This window comes from Ambystoma mexicanum, chromosome 1q, assembly GCF_040938575.1.
Source record: "Ambystoma mexicanum isolate Mex_15411 chromosome 1q, UKY_AmexF1_1, whole genome shotgun sequence".
Lineage (NCBI taxonomy): Eukaryota > Metazoa > Chordata > Amphibia > Caudata > Ambystomatidae > Ambystoma > Ambystoma mexicanum.
Genome location: NC_090922.1, coordinates 1,542,649,411 through 1,542,663,296, shown reverse-complemented (window position 1 = coordinate 1,542,663,296; position 13,886 = coordinate 1,542,649,411). Strand labels below are relative to the sequence as shown.

Genomic DNA, 13,886 nt, shown 5'->3' with positions numbered 1-13,886 from the left:
GCCAAGAGGGCTTTGTTTTCCTCATTAGGTAGGCGTTTCCAGGTGGTTTCGCATTTTCATTTTTGGAGCTCTTAGTGTTTTGAGATGGTTGTGAACCAAGTATTCAGGTGGGATCTTGGTTTATTTAATGGGGCAATCTTGTCTAAAGCTTTGGTTATAGCAGTGTTGTATTTGTTTACCAGTGTAGCTGGGTCAATGGCATCCGGGAGTGAGTTGAGAGTGGGTAGGATGAGAGGCATGAGTTTGTCGGCTGTAATGTTCTTTTTGTTTCTAGTGAGGATAGGTGGCGCTACTAGGGTGTTAGATGTGGTGATGGTTTTGACTGCTAGAGTAAAGGAGAGGAGGGCATGGTCAGTCCAGGATTGGGGGGTTATGGAGGTGATGGTGGCGGTGCAGATAAGATCAGCGACCCAGTCTAATATTCTACCTTTATTGTGTGTAGGCAATGTAGCTCTTTGAGTGAAACCATGTTCTGTGAGCGTGTTGGTAATGACAGTGGCTTGTTGGTCATTAGGGTCATTTTATCCTAAATTAAAATCTATTAGAACTAATATCTGTAAGTTAGATTTCAAGTTGTCAGAGAGGATTATTGCTAAATCCCCCTCAAAAGGTGCCGAGGGTGCCTGGCGGCCTATAGATAAGATGGATAGTGAGTGTTTGAGAGTCGGAGAGGGAGAGTTTAACAGTAAGTAGCTCGCATGATTTGAAGCGGAGTGGAGGGGCTAGTCGCATAGATAGTGAGTATAGTGCCTGCGGGGTGAGCCAGGTAGAGAGCGTTGCAATAGTCAATGTGGCTGGTGATGATAATGATGACACTACCAACAGCCGCAAATGATTAGGGAGAAATAGGGAGTACTTTCCTAAGTACTCGGAGGAGAAAATGTCCTATTTTGCAAACTGTACTCACCTGCAGAGTCATTGATAGAGAGGATTACAAAAGAATCCCCAAATTCCTAAGAGTGCACATCCAAGCCTGTGTCTCTGCGGCAAACAACTCGGCCAAACTCTTTCAAATCTGCAAGGAGCTGGCCAATCCTACTGCAGCCTCTACTTCTCTTGTCCCTTCCCAGGCCTTCTGCACAGGCCTGGCTTCTCATTTCATCTCTAAAACCCAGGACATCCTGTCCACCCTCTCGTCCTCTCCCCCTCTTCTCCTAGTCCTGCTTCTCCCTCTGCCACCTCTGGCCCCTCTTCAGCTACCTATCCTCCCTCTTTCTCTTCCTTTCCTCTGTTCTTCCCAAACAAGTACAATCTATGAAAGTCTCATCAAAACAGGTTCTCCCTGTTCGTCTGGAACCATCAAGGACCATATTGACACCCTCGCTCCGGCCCTGGCCAACTTCTGCAATCACTCCTTCGCCAGTGGAGGCTTCCCCTCCCCTCTGAAGCACTCTCTTGTGCACCCTCTTCTCAAGACACCCACAGCCGACCGCTCCTGCCCGGTTAACTATCGCCTGATCTCTATCACTCCTTTCCTGGGCAATCTCCTGGAAGAGCTGGCCATCTCCCAGCTTAACCTTCACACTGAATCTTTTGGCTATCTCCATGACCATCAGTCTGGCTTCAGAGCAGCCAGAAGCATGGAAACTGCTCTCTTGAACATTTGTGAAGACTTGCTCTCCAACCTTGAGTCTAATCTCCCCTCTGTCCTCATCCTACTAGATCTCTCTTCTGCCTTTGACATGGTCAACCATGCCATCCTGCTCAACCGCCTCTGTGATAACCTCGGTATCAGTGATCAAGTCCTGGATTGGATGACCTCTTTCCTCTCCAACCGAACATCCTAGGTCCAACTTGGGCCCTTCCTTTCCTCTATCTCACTCTCCACTTGTGGTGTTGCCCAGGCATCTAACCTCTATTCTTGGATTTTCAACCACTACCTGGCACTGCTCGCACACCGCATTGCTGCTCTCTGCTCAAACTTTCAGTGCTATGTGGATGACACTCAGCTCGTTTTCAGGCTCCCCTCTGCCACCTCTGTCTGTCTGAAATCCAGGAATGGTGTGCCGCCAACGATCTCAGCCTTAATGCCAGTAAAACAGAGATCCTGCTCATCGGCACTCCTGCACCTTCATTTCCTGTCACTCTCTGGCTGGCCTCCCTTGGTCCTCTCCCTGCTCCCACTTGTAAGGCTAAGAACCCAGGGTCATCTTCGATTCCACGCTTTCCTCTTCTCCACAGACCTCTGAGGTCTCTAAGAAATCTAACTACCAACTACACCTTCTCAGGGGTAGTCTTCCTTTTCTCTCCTTCCCCCAGAATCTCACTGTTTCTACAGCTCTGGTTCTCTCCAGGATGGACTACTGCAACAGCCTCTTTCTAAATCTGCCCACCACTACTCTCCACCCTCTGCAACTGATCTAGAACAGGACTGCAAGACTTGTCCTTCGCCTCAAGCCCATGGATGGTATCTCTCCAGCCCTGAAATCTATTCATTGGCTCCCAGTGGCTGCAAGGTTTAGGTTCAAGACCCTCTGCATTGTCCACAGGGCCTTCTGGGGATTGGGTCCGCACAACCTTAAACTCTACCTTTGGAAATACCTTCCTACTCGAGCTCTTTGCTCCTCCACCTCCAACTCCGTCAGGGGTAATCGCTCCTCCAAGCAACAAGTTGGTGGTAGATCTCTTTCTTCAGCTGGAGCCTCCCTCTAGAACAGCCCCCCTGCCTCTTTGAAACTTGAGGAGAACCATCTTTGGCTCTGGAAGCACCTCAAGACCTTCCTCTTTGCTTCTGCCTTCTCTCTTCCTCTCCCCTGATCTCGGTCTGTTTTTTCACTGGGCACCTGGCTACCCTCTGAATTTGGACCCAGATCCCTGCCCACCCAGCTGTACACCCGCACTGTTCCCTGTCAACCCTTGCACTTGGGTCTGTAGCTGCAACCCTACAGTCCCCTTACCTGCAATTATCAGACACCTGTTATCTGTGCTTAATTCCTGCATTTGCCACCTGCTGGCTGCACTACCTGTTGTTTTTGATCACATGTTCAGCACTTTCCACTCTTCCCCTGCCCCTTGTACTTTCCCCCTTCCCTCTCCCCTGCACTTGGACGTTCTCAAGGACACTAGGCCTAGTAAGATTGTTGTTTTGTCCTCCCTTGTACCTCTCCCTTGCCTTGTTGTGCCCTAAAACACTTGTGTATGGGCGCAATATAAATAAAATATCATATATATGATTAGAAAAATCACTTAAAATCTGTGAAAGGGAGGATAAACTAATTTCAGCAGTGCCCCTACATCTATCCAGAATCAGGGACAGCAGTTAATTGTGAACCACGTTACGCCAATTGTGTCTCCAAAATGTAGTGGATGCAGCTTTAGCAGAAGCTACCCGCCATAATACCTTTAAAGGTATAAGTTTATGGTCTGACCAAAGCACCTGTTTCCCTGAGGCAAACAAAATGTTGACTTCCGGAGGGAAAATAAGATCAAATATGCCCCCCTGAATATGAGTAGGTTCTTGCACCGATTGAAATAAACCAAAATCCAGCACGGCCTCAAACAATTGTGCCAATGCTGGCACCTGCGGAATATTTTTGTTATGTAGCTGTAGCTGTAATAATATGTGTATTATTCCTGTGTTTATGTCTAGTACTGCTGCTGCAACCTTCCATTGGGTATGAGAGTGTGATGTCATAAGATCCGGAATCTTATGACATCACACTCTTATACCCAATGGAAGGTTGCAGCAGCAGTACTAGACATATACACATATTATTGCAGCTACAGCTACATAACACACCCCATGAGAGTGTGCCGTCATAACGAGGTTGTTGTTGCTTGAGAATCAGCAGTTGGATGTAGCTGCTGTGCTGGTTGGGGGTCTCCTACTGCTATCTTCAATGTATAATGTATACAATAAACTAATAATCAGACACACTTGGTGTGGTTTCTGACTCAACATTGGTGATGAGTTGGTCTTTCTGACAAGGAAGCTGCGTGCTGGAGCTGGTTGCTGGAGCTGAAGAGCACTCACCTGAGACCCCCGACCCCAACGTCTGGGAAGGAGGGGCTCTGCTGATGTGGCTACCAGACGATGCGCCTCATCGACTTTCGCCTTGGCGAGGTGGAAGTTTGCCCAGCTGAATGTGAGTTGTCGGATGAAAAAGGGGATGACCGCCTGCTCGCTGCCCTACGTTCTGCGGCACAGCATCTCCACTGCTTGCTGATCTGGTCCACTGATCGTTGGTTTAATTTCCCCGTCCAGCGAGAGTGTGTTGCTACCTCGCTACCCCCCCACCCCCCCGAGGTTAATGCAGAAGATTTCAGGGGACTCCGGTGAGTTTTGAGCACCCTCGCAGCCCCATTGGAGGGGCTCCAAACCCCGGGTCACGTGATACGCGACGTGACGCTGTGAACTGCTAGCCGCTGGTCACTGCTTGCTGCAGGCGGGCGTTAGGTTTACACATCATTTCAGGAAATGCCACGGAAATGTGTTTCTTTCCGCGCTCCCTGCCCAGGGCCTTTTTTGATTGGTGTTTTTCGCAAGGAAAGCATTGGATTGCCTCTGCGCATCGCATCCAATGAGTGGTGATCACGTAAGCTTCTCAGGAGAGGTTTCTGTTGTGATTACAGTGAACGGCTCGAAACCCCTACACAGGTGAAAAGGAACTGGGTGATTTCCTTACGCCGCTAAAGTGCCAAAAAGAGATGTGCTGTTTTTTTTTGTTTTGTTTTTTAGTACTACATCTGTTCTGTACTGCAATTTGGCACTTTCATTTGTGTAAAGTCTCCTCTGTACATTGCATTGGCTATGGCTTTATCCGGGGTTCCGGGTCTGCAAATGTTTATGCCTACCCCAGGCCCACCCAGGATTAAGTGGGGCCCCTGGAAGAGAGGCTTCTTGCACTATGTGAAAGCGACATGTGGCAATGGAATATCCACAGACTGAAAACTATCAAAGTTTATGCATTTTCTAGGCTACGAAGGACAGAGGATCTATGAGACGCTGCCAGACACTGCAGAACTAGATGTAGATGGTGGAGGGAATGATTTTGATACAGCTCTTCCAACATGAAGGGGAGACCGTGGAAGAGTACATTACGCTGAGACACCCGTCTTTAAATTGGAAATTTGGTGGCGGGTTGGATGAGCATATAAGGGACCAATTTATGTTGCACTGCTCCAATGACAAGATCCATGAAGAGGTGTGGTTGAAAGATGACCCCAGTATGGAGGAAGTCATAGATATTGCTAAGAGAGTAGAACATACAATGCAATGTGTGGCGAAACTTCCCAATAAAGAAACTAAACCCTCCCAAGCAGCCTAGGTGCTGAGAGTGGGTGACAAAAAGAAAGATGGTGTGAGGGAAAAAAAGAAACAGAAAAGTAAATCTGTGAAGCGTAATGATGTTGCTCAAGGTAAGGGTGGAGGAGGCCAGGTATAAAGTAAAATGGCTCAGAAAGATGGTGTGCAGAGAGGACCAAAGAGGGATGACCGACTGTGCTTCAGGTGTGGAAGTGCACTGCATCTATCAACCTCTCTCATATGCCCTGAGAGGTGAGCCAATTGCAGTATATGTAAAAAGTGGGGGCATTTCGAAAATTGTTGCAAGAACTACCGCATTGGTGGGGGAAAAGGGACCATGTTTGTTGAGGAATGCGAAGTAGGGTTGTCAGATGAAGGCGAGGAGTCAGAGAATGAGATTGTTACAGTAAACATGGTGCAGTGTACCAAGGTTGACGAGTGTGAACACCCGTCTGCTTGGGTTGAGGTCAACGATCGACAAGTTAGAATGCTGGCAGATTTGTGTTCAAAAATTACATTGAGGTCACACGCTATCTATGAAAATGTTGTGGGTGGTTGAATGGAGGATTTAGGCCCGTCAGATAAGAATCCTGGAGGCTATAATGGGGGCAAAATAGAGTTGTTGGGATGTTGTACTGCTCAGTTCAGATTTAAAGGGATGGTAAGATTTATGTTACAAAGAAAGGAAAGACCCTGCTTGGGTGGAGGGACCAGAAGGGATTAGGCATCAGACTGTATCCCAACAGGAACCAACAGAATGAGGGGTGGTGAACATAATTTAATTCTGAGATATCCGGAAATCTTTAATAGAGGCATGGTGAACAAAATTGTATTGAAGGATGGGAGCATGCCTGTGTGTGCCAAACTCAGACCATTGCCAAGGGCTATGCGCAATGCGGTAAAGGAAGAGTTGAAGAAACTAGAAAGGGCAGGCATTATCGAACCAGCTAAGGCTGTAGAGTGGATTTCTCCAGTAGTGGTGGTTAAAAAGTCAAGTGGTGATTTAACAGTTTGCGTAGACCTGAGGGAACTAAATAGGTGTGTGATAGCTGATTGCCATCCACTTCCAAATATGGGTGAACTATTAAGTCAGATTGGGAATGCAAAGTATTTTGCCAAGTTAGATATGGCAAGCGCATATCACCAAATTAATTTGGATGTTGAGTCTCGCAAACTCACAGCTTTCATCACATATGAAGGAATTTATCAGTTTCGCCGCATGCCCTTTGGGTTGATATCAGCCTCATCGGTTTTCCAAAAAGTAATGGATAAGCTGCTAAGAACGTTGGTGATGTTTGGTGTTTTCAAGGTGACATACTCATATGTGGGAGGAGTTGGAAAAAAAGGTGGAGGTTGTGTTGAAGATCTTTAAGGATCGTGGTATAACGCTACGAGGGGAGAAGTGCGTTTTTTCTACCCGTGTTGTAGAGTACTTGGGTCATGAAATATCTGAGGATGGCCTGAGGCCAAAAAGAGATTTAATAGATGGTATTAAAAGGATGCAACCTCCGAGAAATAAGGCAGAATTGAGATCGTTTCTAGGGACGATGGAATTTTATCATCGCTTTGTGGAGAATTATGCTGAAGGCGTGACCAGATTGAGGGCATTGTTGAGGAAGGGAGTGGAATTTGAGTGGGATAGAGAATGTCAGAGAGAGTTTGAAGAGATTAAACTAAAAATTGACATGGCAAAGCAGTTAGCTATTTATGACACCAGCAAGAAGACTTTTCTCTGTAGATGCCAGCGAAGGGGGCATAGGGGCTGTGATGTCCCAGGTGGAAGCGATGGCACTGAGATGGTTGTGATGCATGCCTCTCGCATGTTAAACGGTGCTGAATTGAACTATTCTGTGTTGGAGGAGGAGGCCCTGGCCTGTCACTGGGGCAATGAGAAGCTAAATAATGTTGTATGGGGTCAAGAATTCACCCTGAGGACGGATAACAAACCTTTAAAGGCTATATTCGAAAGTACAGGGCTTGACAAAGTCTCAAGGAGGGTTGCCTGCTGGGTAACTAGGCTACAATGTCACAAATTCAACATTGAGGTGGTACCCGGCAAAGACAATGTGCAGGCAGATTTTGCATCCAGACTGAGGGCCTCATCACGACTTGGCCGGTAACGGTAACGCTATTAGCGCGGGCGGTATTAGCCCTACCGCCGAACTCCCTGGCGCTAATAGCGCCGGATTACGAGTTTGGCGGTAATGTCAATCCCCATTCCCCATTGAGCCCATTCGGGAATGCCCCATTCCCCATTGGGCTCAATGGGGAAATTTCGCGCTAATACCGCTGGCGGATTTCCCGCCGGCGGTAATGGCGCGAATTTTCGGCAGATTTCCCCCCAGCTCAGAGCTGGGGAGAAATCCGCCGAAGTCCTGCTTTGGCGGACCCTTAAATCCGGCGGTAATAGCGCTACCGCCCGATTTAAGGGTTACCGCCAAAGTCGTGATGAGGCCCTGAGAGTGGATGAAGCCAATGGAGACGATAAGACTAAATAAGTGGATGTGGGGAATATGGTTTTTGCTACCGCAGAAGGGGCAATACAGAAAGAGGAATGGGCTAAAGCGCTGGAGTCTGATGAAAAATGGAAACGCATAGTTAGCTTTGTCAGAGAGGGATGGCCGGAGAAGAGGTTGTTGTCAGGCGAGGAGAGATCACTGTGGGAGGTAAGGTTAGGTTGGGTTAGTGTACCAATGGGACAAGTTGGTTGTGCCTGAATGTTTGAGGGGGAGGTTGATTAAAATTGCACATCAAGGTCGATAGGTATTTACAAGGCCAAGGAAATTATAAAAGCCGATTATTGGTGGCCTGGGCTTGATCGCGTGGTTGAAGAGTGTAGTGACTGTATCAAATCTGGAAAAAATCTCTTAGCTGCTGTGCAGCCGGTAAGAAAAGTGGGAGCACCAAAAGGTGCCTGGCAAGATCTCGCCATAGATGTTCTGGGCCCTGTGGATATGGGTAAAGGACGGGGAAGGTTTGTGATAGCTTTGATAGACATGTTTACGAGGTGGACAGAGTTCAAGGTGATGAGAGATGTGACAGGCCAAAGTGTTGTGGGATTCCTGGAAGATATTTTTGAGAGAGAAGCGTTGCCTAGGAGTGTGCTTATGGATAATGGCCTGCAATTTACTGGGGATTTGTTCCAGGAATATCTGCACAAGTGCAGAATAAAGCACAAGAGAACTGCACTATACTATCCTCAAGGGAATGGCATGATTGAGAGAGTAAATCGGTGTATAAAGGAGGCAATCAGAGGGGCGAGTGCATGTGGTTTGGATAGAAAAGTTGCAGTAAAAGAACGTCTGTATGCTTTGCGAATGGCTCCGGGTGTCGAAACGGGAGCCAGTCCTTTTGAGCTTATGAGAGGACCTAAGGGTAACAAGTTATCACCTGCGTGGTTGGGTAGAGTGAGAGAGACTGATAAAGTAGTGGATGAGGTGAGGATGAGGATGGAAGCGCGAAAAGAAAAATGGGTTAAGAAAACCAATGAGAGGTTTCCCAGGAAGACGACGGTTGTTGAAGTGGGCGATTTGATCAGAATAAGGAGAGTTGTTGTTCCCAAGAAGGGTGATCCTCTGTATTCTGATCCTGTCAGGGTTGCCCAAGTGCTCAATGGAGCTGTGAGGTTAATAAATGGTCAAATATGTAACTTGTCTAGAGTGGCTAAAGTAAGGAAGTGAAGGAGGACCTTGAATTTTGTGTTTTGATGTATCCTCATACATTCGGCTCGTTAATCGAATCTTTATGGATCTGATGTTTTAGAAATTTTTTTTATTATTTTCGTTTGTTAGAGTAATTAAATGTTGATATCTTTTGTTTGAGATAAGAGAGGGGGTGTTATGTAGCTGTAGCTGTAATAATATGTGTATTATTGCTGTGTCTATGTCTAGTACTGCCGCTGCAACCTTGCCTTGGGTATGAGAGTGCGATGCCATTAGATTCCGGATTGTGGAACCTCTACGAGGTTGTTGTTGCTTGAGATTCAGCAGCTGGATGTAGCTGCTGTGCTAGTTGGGGGGTCTCATACTGCTATCTTGCATGTATACAATAAACTTAATAATCAGACACACTTGGTGTGGTTTCTGACTCAACAATTTTATCTCATATTAAAATTCCCCAGCACCACATATCTAAAAAAAGGATTAAGAAACGGTAAGAGCCCGGTTGATGGTCCACAATAAGAAAAAGCCACGAGAGTGAAGCTGACAATGTTAAGCGCACTGAAAGGGCTTCCATGCTCAGTCAGGTTGTGGTCAAGCGGATTCGGAGCAAATAAGAGAGGTGTTCAGAAAATGTCGGCTATACCCCCACCCGGATGGGGAGAAATCCTGTCCCGATGAGTAATACTGTAGCCCTCAGGGAGAGGATGGGACAGGGCCGGAGTGGTGGATTCCGTCAGCCATGTCTCCATAAGAAGAACGCCATCAGCCTAGTTATCTACTAAAAGCTCATAGACAGACAGAGCATGGGCTACTAATGACTGAGCGTGGGCTACTAATGACTGAGCGTGGGCTACTAATGACTGAGTTCAATAAGAACGCAGTGAGCAGAGAAAATTCACCATCAGCATTAGCATCAGTCGAAGACACCAAAGTCCTAAAAGTATCGGGCAACACTGTAGCTGAATGTGATAGGTCAAGCAATCCTCGAGTAGCACTTAGTAATTAAGTACCCATACTCGCTTTGCATCATATTACAGGAGCCAATCCAGTGTCACTGCCTATCAGCAGCGAGGACAGACTGCCCCGGGTGTCTGTGTGCAGGAAAGAAAAGAAAGACTTACCTGTACAATCAGAGCCCAAGCCTCGGTGTACATGGCTGGCCAGGCACCCTGTGCCAATTGTTGGCATCTAAGGAAAATGATTACTAAAATGAGAAGCAAAGTTAAAAAATAAAAATAAAATAAACAAGTAAAATCACCAATGTAGCATGTGTGAATGTGAGTGGTGGCAAGTCACGCGCTGCGGCCCGGTTTATAACGCAGTGCCTGAAAGGAGAACAAATTGTGCGCACCCAACTAGGTTAAATGCAGATATAAAATATTAAAAGCACAATGGCAGGCTGTACAGTGGATACCCACGAGCTGCTTTTATATCCCGCTTATCCAACCTTAATTTCGCCATGTGGACCTTACTGGTGCTGAGCGCCGGCCTAATTAAAGCCTAGGGCGGTGAGTAGGTGGACTTCTTTTTTTTCCACTTAAAGCACTGCTTTAAACCCTAAAGTGGGTTATTTATGAAGGGCTGCCCCTCCCTATTTCCCATATTTCCAAGCCTGCAGATCACCTTTGCATGATGGACACTGCCTGGCATCTTGTGGGATTTGGGGGTATGGGGGGATGCGGGGGGGGGGGGTGTGGGGGCATGGGGTTAATGTGGGGGCATGGGGTTAATGTGGGGGCATGGGGTTAATGTGGGGGCATGGCGTTGATGTGGGGGAGTTGATGGAGGGGGTGATGGGGGCAGTGGGGGCAGTGGCGTTAGGTGATGCAGGGGAGGGGTGATGCGGGGGGGGTCGGGCTTTGGGGGAGGGGTTGATGGGGGGAGGGGTTGATGGGGGGGGAGGGGGTGATGCGGGGGGAGGGGGTGATTGGGGGTATCATTCCTGCAGGGCCAGGAAGTTGTGACCATGAGATGGGGGCTGTTCTTCCCTCATCATCTCCCATTGTGACCTCTCACCTGCTCTCACACAGCTGCACCCTCCAGCACAGCCCATCACTCGCCGGATCAGAGGCCGCAGGCACCCTCCTCGCTGAGCTGTGATTTTCCTGCAGCTCACAGATCCCTTCCTTGTTGTAACTCTGAGCAGGAGAGAGGGAGGGAGGGAGGGGGCGCCTCAGCCGTCAGATTCCAGATACGAACCCCGGTAAAGAGGATGAGCAGAAATGGCACCCAATGAACTGCGCAGGCGCAGAGGAGGAGATACTGCTCCCCCGCGCATGGACACGGCACCCGTGCGCATGCGCCGCGACCCTCCCGCGCATGCGCTGTTATTGCGGTTCCCCGCGCATGCGCAATGGGTGTGTCACCCACCCAGTCCACGAAAGAGCTGTGCAGCAAATCGGATTCCACCTTTTTATTACCACATCCCAGTGCCTAAAAGAAAAATACATGTTTGAAAGATAATACCGTATGGTATAAGTGAATCTAGCAGAACCCGGCGTGCAGTGCAGTAGTCATGAATATTTATGGCGGTTATAGTTAAAAACCTATGATTTACCATTCAGTCAAACATATGAAACACAAAATGTACCAATACATTCGGCACAAATAATTGATTCAAAATACAGTGCACAATGCATACGGTGCAAAAGAGTATGCTTAATGGTTAATCAGCTTCTCAAACAAGATCACGTGCGACTCAACTTGACCTATTTCTCCAAATATTGATAAGTACTATTGTGGGCCACACAAGCCAGCCAGATCAGTAATGGGGGTAACCGGCAGACACCAATAGTGCTGTGGTCACATGGCACGGACAGTTGCAGGGATCACCCTCATTGCTGTTATCACACGGCTGGACAGCAGCTGTCAGGGGTCGCGAACTAGTAACTGGTCTGTGATCACACAGCATGACGGTGGCCTGGGGCTCCCAGGTCGCACATGCCGATCTGCAGGTACCCAGATCAGCGGTGCCCGCAATACCGTGGTCACACAGCATCAGCCTGCAGGCCAGGGTAGCGGGGCCGTGGTCACACAGCATCAGCCTGCAGGCCAGAGCATACATGCCAACATTCCGATGCACCTGTTAGGGAGATTTCGTCAGGAAAATCGGGAGATGTTACTTTCCCCATAGGAATACATTAGGGCTAGAATGATTACAGGCGGGAGAACGTGAAAAATAGATACATTTTTTACTTAAAAGTCGGGAGTCTCCCGCCTAAATAATCCTTGCCAACTCTACTGATTTAGGGAGTAGGCTACTGCTTTTTAAGCAGTCCTACCGCCTACAGATTTGGGTGACAGATCCTACTGCTTTTTGAAGTGGCAGGTAATTAATGTGACTCTAAGGCGGGCTGCTTGAGACCAGGCCTAGGACAAAGCATGCAACACATTAATTTGTCTGCGCGGCGGGCGGGTAAGTGATTACTGTGAGTGATCTGCTCAGATCAATCCACTGACCTGACAGCTATGTGACTCTGCCCTGCACTCTTGCTGAGACAGACTTTCAGTGAATCACCAGTGAAGACTATTGGCAGAGCGCTCCACCATAACACATCATCTGCATATCAGACTGAGGAGGGTATCAGTCTCCATGTTGTTCAGTTATTCATTTTGCACTGCAGGAATACATATGTATTGCCCATGCTGCTGCTACAGAGCCGTGGCAAACCTTGCCTACCATCTCTGTGTGATTATTTTCTGTGAAGTTAGGTAATTGAAGTTAGTTTTAACTTACCATTCAGAAGTATATATTTTAAACATTGTTCTTTCCATGTTGTGTTGTTTAAAGAGTTGTGTAGTTTAGAATGCTACAGTTGTGCCGACAATGTATTATGTGTATTTTCCTGTGATATCGGCATTATTTTTTAAACATGAAAAATCCTACATCTTTTTGGTCGCAGAATGTTGGCAAATATGCTAAATCGGGAGGGTTGGCATGTATGCCAGAGTAGCAGGGCCGTGGTCACACAGCATCAGCCTGCAGGCCAGGGTAGCGGGGCCGTGTTCACACGGCATCAGCCTGCAGGCTCAATAATGAGATACATCAAAAGTGCAATTAATGGAGTCTACTGCCATTCTGGGGGACATGCCAGTTGAGGCTCCTTTTATGCACTCTCAGACATTACGAAGTTATGACACATATTCCGAAAGGGGAAACACGACACTCCTACATTTTCATAACAAACAAAACAAAGACAATCACTGGACATTAAATAACTCAACAGTCACAAACAGCAATACTTGGTCCACTTGCGAATTGTAAGATAAAACAATAAGCACATTCATTGGGACTCAGTCAGTTACAAACATTAAAACATACACCAACCACTCTTTGGGTCTACCACATTCTGAGGAAACCTTTATTCAGCGATGGAGAAAGGAAAACTTTAACAAACAGACGACACCATTGTCCAGTGGAGTAACGTTGCTAAAAATGGTGGATGGGGACATGACATCTAAATAAAAAGGGCCCCTGCCAAATGAGTGGGACAAAATGATGCATAGCTCTCAACTCACACGCTTTTGGCGGGTGTCACCCGCCTTGTAAAGAGCTGACTCACCCGCCAAGCCTCCTGCACGCCCATTCATTCCAATGGGCGTCTCACCCGCCAAAAACAAAATCAGGTGATTTCACCCGCCTTTGCAAAACAAATGGTTGAGAGCTATGAATGATGTGCCACAAAAGTTGGGGGGAACAAACACCCTTACCAGCCCCAAAATTATGCCCATGTCATTGTCATTCGCTGGAACCATATTGAGCATGCCGACAATCTGCAGTATTACAGATTCACGTACACTTAATTACTGGGACCCCATTAAGCACATCAATGACATGCAGGCTGACAGCAACTAAAGTGCATATTTACTGAGTCCGCGTTGAGCATTGGTGGGGCTGCAGAAAACCAGTTCGACATCGCACATTTATCAGTCCAGGATATTTGAGAGCACAGTTCATGAGCCGGTAAGCCGCACCCGGG

At 47.5% G+C, this 13,886-nt stretch overlaps 1 long non-coding RNA gene across 1 annotated transcript in view; it reads right to left on the bottom strand.

The window, feature by feature from the left end:
* LOC138551646 (uncharacterized) overlaps positions 1-11,121 on the bottom strand; it is a 49,310-nt gene extending 38,189 nt beyond the window's left edge. The window contains exons 1-2 of the long non-coding RNA XR_011295365.1: positions 10,924-11,121; positions 10,029-10,095 (exon numbers count right to left, since the gene is read on the bottom strand). This is a non-coding gene — a long non-coding RNA (uncharacterized lncRNA). The remainder of the gene's footprint in view (positions 1-10,028; positions 10,096-10,923) is intronic.
* Between the last annotated feature and the right edge of the window lie 2,765 nt (positions 11,122-13,886).